The sequence below is a fragment of the Capsicum annuum genome, chromosome 5 (genome assembly GCF_002878395.1).
Source record: "Capsicum annuum cultivar UCD-10X-F1 chromosome 5, UCD10Xv1.1, whole genome shotgun sequence".
NCBI lineage: Eukaryota > Viridiplantae > Streptophyta > Magnoliopsida > Solanales > Solanaceae > Capsicum > Capsicum annuum.
In genome coordinates, this window is record NC_061115.1 from 123,424,635 (window position 1) to 123,432,061 (window position 7,427).

The following is a 7,427-nucleotide window of genomic DNA, read 5'->3' on the forward strand; positions in this document are numbered from 1 at the left end:
TTTTATCTTCTAGACATCATAGAGTTGGGGTACTAGTCATATGATAGGGTACGGCTCAGGTAACCCAGTCATATGTTGTCTAGTGTTGGGTGGTTGAGTTTCTGGAATAAGTATGACTAGATGGGTATGAGTTATATGGTTGGTGATGGATCATTGGTTTGGGTTTTTCTTCAATTTATCTGAAACTTAGTAACTTAATTTGGATCTGAGAACGAGTAGCTCACCGTGAGTCGTGAGGTTAGGGTATGAGTTGTATAGTTTGACTCATATGTTGGACAATGTTCAACCCCTCATGATTCTATCTAAGGTATAATTTTATGGTACTAATCGTATAGTTGGGTACGGTTTGTCTTGGGTGGTCGTATATTGGATAGTGTTAGGGTCCAAGTAGAGGCCTAGGGTACAAGTGATAGGTTCCACTTATATGGTAGGGTATGATTGGTATGGGGTGGTCATACCCTCCTACGGGAATTTTAAGCAGTTTAAGTTGGGGCTAATCTGGATATTTCCCGTCTTAATCTCTTAAGGCACAACGACTTATAACACTCTTGGGATATCATTTAACCTATTTGTAATCTAAGGCATGTTACTCCTCTTTCATTGTTAGTTCTAACTAAAGGAATGTTTTATAAATTGTTTTCATGGCATAATTGTTGTATGGTTTTGTGTTTTCAAATATATGTTGGGGCTTTTGGTTATAAATGGTTGGTTATAGTTTTCCCATGTTTTAATTATGTATTGATATGTTTTAATGGTGGTTTGTACATTTGTTTGCATGGAAATGGTTAATTGTTATTTGGTTTCAATTTTGGAAACACTATGCCCCCAATGTTTTTGATAAAATGCCTATGAGCATGCTTTTACTACATTGTTGGACTTTTAATGGAACTATTGCATGGTATAGTTTGATAATGGAACCCTAAATAGTATAAATGATTTGGAATGGTTAAATGGTAAGGTCTTGGTGGTTATGGTTGGTCTAATTGAAAGCCTTGTGGGGTACAAGGGAATCCCCCAATCAAACATAATAATGATCACTTGTGGGGCATGCGGGATTACCCCAAGTCAATTTAATAATGTAATCTATGGATACATGGGAATCCCTTCTTCTTAAAAAGGATGGCTAAGGATATTGCTTGCAAGCTATAGTCAGTATGATGATACCACTACTTATAGCCTTGGTTAATAATTAATAGAATGGTGGTTTGGCTGTGTAGTAATGGTTTTAATTAGGCAATAGTGATGAGGTGTGATAGTTTGCCGTGAAGGTGTGAGTCCAATGAATGGACGCTGGAAAGTCATGTTTGTCAACACGAGGATTGGTCATGGAGACCAAATATGATACTTATAGGGTATACGGGAATCCCCTAAGTACACTTGTACTTTATGTATCATGGAGAGCGAAGGGTAATCAGGAATCCCCTACTTCTATAGTATCTCTAGTTCATGCGGCTACACGCATCGAGGCCCTAATGGAGAGATACACTGACCCATATAGCCCGTGGGTGGTTCTAGGATGGTTAAGCTACACATACCCAGGTTAATGGTTTTAAAGACATGCTAAACCCAGTTCCCTTTCCCAGCATGGTTATATATATATGTATATATGGTTGTGAATGCATATGGTTGGCTTACTTGGTTTTAAAGGTTGGCATTATTTATCCTTATCCTAAGTACTTGCTAGTGTTCACTAGCTAACCTATGTTTGGTAAATCATATCCCCATGCGATGTAGGAATAGACCATTCTACTTCTTCTTCTTAGTGATGGGATTTGGGATCAGCTCGATTGGATTAAAGTGGTGAGCTTCCATATTCTAGAAGGCTCCATTTTATGTCATGGATGTTTTTACATACTTTGGTTATTTGATAGACATTGGTTTTGGATAAGGTTGGGGGCATTGTTTTACTTTCAGTTAGACAATTTGTGAGACTACTATGGGTTGGTATGGGTCGTGTCAGTACTGGTGTTAGTCTTAGTATTGGCATTGGTTTTAGGGATGATACTATTGGATTGTATTTATGATTGTTCCATCCTTTTATATAATGGACTCATACTTTGTTATTGTTTTGGTTTTGGTATGATTATTGGTTGGGTATTGAATGGTTAGACTTTCTTGGGTTGGTCATGGTTATGGACCTATCCAAGAGTCTAGATTGGTACAAATATGCTATCTTGTTATATGTTCAAAATTCATCCGACTCAGGGTGTGCGTTTGGCGGTTGGGTTAGGTAATAAGAGGGATAGGGGTCCCCTGTTCTATTAGACTTGGGATGCCCATTACGACAAGGCCCTGGTTTGGGTCATGTCAAAGAAAAGTTTAAAATTCTAGATAGTGTGAACTCAGGGTATGGTGATACTCCTAAAGATTCTAAGTTAGTAAGTGTTTAGGTATTACATGATGACTACTGGGGCTACAGAAATTTAAGAGTTTTATCCCAGAAGAAAGTACTAGTAGCGGGTTTTACACTTTAAGAGATAGTCTTTCAGGGTGAGTTTATTATTTATGTGTATCATTATATCTTGGACTCTAGAGTAGAGTGGTTGCAGTTCAGCTTATAGTTTATTTAAAAGGGTCCCTCAGACTTAGAATGATGGCTTAAATCTAAGGGGGAGATGATAGAACAAGTAACCAAGTCAAACTCTCATATTCTAGTAGTGATGCCTGTGTGTTGTAGAGAAATTCTAAGGGAGAAAGATGCCCGACCCATTCTTATCTCAGTGCAAAGTTTTATAATTCAATTATCATGACATCTACTCATGCCTTACATGTCAGCTCCATGATCATAGCTCATATTCATACACTTTCCCTAAAATCATGTACGCTTCCAGTTCCAAGTATAAGGAGTTCCAGTTCACTCAGCAGTACGAATCATGTTCCATGTATTTATGAACACCAAACTCAGGTCATGAAAATCATGACTCATGTAATCATGCTTTACAGTATATTCAGTTCCCATAACTCATGGTGTAGTCTTAATCACCAGTGAAAATTTTGCATTATGTCATTTATGTCCTTAGTTTAGATCTCTTTAATTAAGTCATGCCTTTGATACTCTATTCCTCAGACCTTAGTTAAGTGTCAAAGTTATGTATAGTATTCTTTCATACTTTAGGTTCTCATTTTCTAACCTTTCAATGACCTCTCCTTATGTTAAGGTAGTGGTAAAAAAAATTTTTGATGAATAATGGTTTAGATGGGAGAGAGTAAATGTCCCTTATTAGGGAAAGGTTATTGTATGCTTGTTTTATCTAAGGCTATAAGTGTGAAGGAAGATTAAGATAAAGTTTTTGGTATATGTCATGGTTTATTGAGAATTCTATGTGTGTCTTCATGGGGATAGTGCATGGAAGTTGTTGTTGATAGAGGTATTAGATAGTATGAAAAAAATTTCGTAGAAGAATTGATTGACTAGAACTTCATATGCGGTTATAATAATAGGCTTGAATATCATGTTGGTATAGAAGTGGATGGACACATTGTGAGTTAGTGAATTCCTAGTAAAAGGTTGAAGTTAGTCGTTGAAGTGGTAAGGAGTAATATTCTTGAGATGAGAGCTCTAAAAACACATCAGATATTGAATCCGCAGTTTACACTAGTATTATACTGTTATGTGTGATACCTTGTGACTTTGAGTAGGCCTGAACATGGTGAGAAATTTAATTCAGCTCAGACTTTAGTAGATAGAGTTACCAACACCCATATGAGAATTACAAGTTGAATCAACAGGCATAGTATTTAAGAGGATAAGTATAGTTGGGGGAGTATTTGAGAAGTGTGGGTAAGCTTGAAAGTTAGCAGTTGCATTGCCTGAGGCAATGTGATTCTATCCTAGCTTATGTTTTATAGGCCTATAGTCTATGATTGTAGAGTTGTAGCCATGTTGTGATTCCTTATCCATATATCTTATTCAGATCATGCCCAAAGTTCTTTGATCTTTTATATTATTAGAGATTCTTACAAAGAGTGTTGAAAAAAATACTCAAGTTGAGCATACGCTTTCAGTGCAATTTAGTCCGTATCACCAACAATTCGGTTTGGCAATTAAACAGATAAATTCCTATAGTTTTCCATTGTTCCATCTAGTCGTACTATCCAAAGTTTCATGAATATGGCTATTCCAAGAGGTAATTTGTTCTCATCCATGTAAATTACGAATTCAATTCAGTCCATGCATCATGTCTCTGATTCAGATATCTAGTCCTGATCTAATTCATAAGTGTTCAGTGCATGATCTCAGCTTTTCAAGTATTCCAGCTCAGACATTGTAATATCCCTTGTATGACCTTAGTTCGTAATCTCATGATTCGTGCTTACATAATGTACTTGGCAATGCCATGTAGCCCTTTTTTCGTTGATTTCTATACATGCTTTGTTGAGGGATAATTCCTAATGAGAAAACATACTTTATTCCATCCTTAGTAACTCTTGGAATTTTTATTACATTGATTATCACTTCGCAGTTCTACGTGTATGATCGTATTATGAACATTTCAAGTGAGTTCTAAACTTTTAGTATGAATCAGCTCTTTATAGTCAATAAAGTCTAGTCATCTCAAAAATTAGTTTCATGATAAAAGTTTTAATGTTTCAACTTAGCTATATCTTTCATTAGCAAACATGTCCTACCTACATTATTCAATACTTCTAAATCTTCAATAAGTTTTTACCTATCGTACGAGGATGAATGATTCCAAAGGGGAGATCATGTAACATCTCGCATTTTTGGGCTAGAATTTGAACCGTTGTTCCTACATGTGTAAACTCTCATCCAAAGATTTAGATATGAGTATATGCTTCATGGTCATTTACCTAGTGTTTGAAGTGCTATCGAGGTGAAAATTTTCATAGGAAACAGTTAGAGCAAAGTCGAGTTAAGAACACTTGTATTGATTGAGTTTTTAGTATCTGATTTTACAATTTTCAACTTTAAATGAGTCTAATTCCTATAATATAATGACTCAAGTTTCCTACTATATACCAAATAAAATATCTTTGAGTCTTCTTTCTAACTCATCTAATTTCACCTTAACCCAATAGCTGAGTAGAAATTTATACTCATTTTACTTTGGAGTGACCACCTGTCAACAAGGTGATGACTTCAACTAAGTGATGAGCTATCATCCTCGTCATCAGCCTTAACCACAAAATATCATACATCACTTAGGATAGGTGATGACTAGGTTGATAATCCATTACTTAGGTGATAAGTTATTAACTAAGGTATCACCTTTAACCAGAAAGTATCCAAGTCTAGCTAGAGGGTGAAGACTAGGTTGATAAGTCATCAACTAGGTGATAACATATCACCTAAGACATCAACTAAAAATTTCTGCAATTTTCATTCAGTTTCCCTAGCAGTAATTTGGTGTTTTCCTTACCTCAAACCCTACCCCCCACGACTTAAATCACTCTATAAATGATAGTTTTACATCATTAGGTAGTTTTCAAAGTTTCCTCTCCACTCTCAAGAGAAAAGAAATTAGGGTTTCTTCCCAAAATTCAACTTCCAAGAATACAAATTCAGGTATGTAGGGTATTCATCAATGGGTTCCTTCCACCCATTGAGCCCAAAAATCCTCTTTTTGGTTTAAGTATGAGTTTTATCCTATTTTAGGAAATTATCCATGCAACTTATGAATTTAATCCATGTTTTCTTAGTAATTTGAATTCAAGCCATGTCAACATGTTTTCCCCATGAAAATTAGATTACTTCATGCTTTTATTTTCAACTACTCATGTTATATTCAATTTCACCCATGTCAAATTATCAAATTATTAATTAAACCACGTGAAATTGTTATCCTCCCAAGTTTAATACATTCATGCATTCAAATTCATGGACTTTATCAGTTGGGTGACAAGTACTATGTTTTGGGTCTTTGAATTGGAACTTTATGTCACTATTTCAAGTTTTGTTATATAATTTTGTAATCAATTCGTGCTGGCGGGTTATGAACACCCGATACCTATGTGTTTACTTATATTTCAAATCTTCCTAGTAATAAGTCAATCAACTTATGATTTTATAGTCATACTCAGTTTGTAATAACCATGATGAAAACTATCAGTTTACATGTTTATAATTACTTCAGACTTTGTATGCACTGTTGTTTTAAAAATATCATGACCTGAGCTTATCAGTTATAATTGCATGAACCAGTTAGTGTTTCAGTGTCATTCAGCAGGGAGTAGGATTTAACATTGAGAGGGAAGTGCGGGTTCAGTGCATCCTACTTTCCAAAAACTACGTGCCACCATAGGTTTAGGGGCCTCTCCAGAGAGTGTCCCACTTGCCCAATATGGGCTCAGTTTAGTGATCACTCAATTTTAGGTTCTACTTTGATGGCAAAGATAGAATATCCCTCCTCAACGTAGGTCAGACGTTGGACTCCATGATAGCTCATATGATTTATGTCGGTTATATAATAGCTCCCATAGTTTCAGCTAGTCCTCCGTCTATCTCAGTTCAGGTTTGCTTGACCAAGTGGCTAGATTTCAGTATTTATTCAATCAGCTTATAAACTATTTAAGTTATTTAGATATCCATTATTCTTACTAAGTCAGTACATGTTGTACTTGGTCGTGCATTCTCAAATTTACATGTTAATATTTTCATGCTCAACATCCATACAAGATCCTCAGTTTAGTTTTACAGCATGTCCAACTTTACATGAGGTTTTGGTTTACATACAGTGATTCATGTTTCTACCACTTCCCAGCTTACAGAATTGTTTTCATCTTATGATTTATAAATCTCAATGTGGCTTACATTTTTCATGTATAGCCATATTTTAAATGTATGTTTCTGCAAATAACTTACATCCTCAATTTTAAAGCATGTTTAAATTTTTCCATGATTTAGTGCATGTCCTCATATACTCAGTATATTCTAAACTACTAAACACATATATGTATTTGTGGCTACATTCCTTCATGATGTAGGTACCAGATGTAGTCCACATACCATGGTCAAACAGTTCTCAGTATTAGGCCAACAGGTGATGAGTTCTTCTATTTCGGGAACTCTAGTCAGTTGTAGTTCATATGCTATATTGTTATTATTGTTATGTATTGATTTGTGGTATTTGGAGGCATGTCCCAGCCACCTACAGTGAGTATATAGTAGAGGCTTCATAGATAGTCAATCAGAGTCATGATATATAATTCAAGTTCTTTCTTCAGCTTTATCTTATTGTAAACTTAATATATATTACATTCATTTAGATTTTCTCATGATTATGTTTCCTCTCAATAAATTTATCTTTTATTTACATTATTAATTAGTCGTTCAAGTAGTATGCCAATACATGGGTTAGCTTGGGATAACTTGTGGTTCTAAGCACCGTGTTATAACAAGGGGTAGTCTCGGGTCGTGACAGATAGCCCCTTTCTCAATATTGTCTCTCAGGAAGTGATGTCTCACA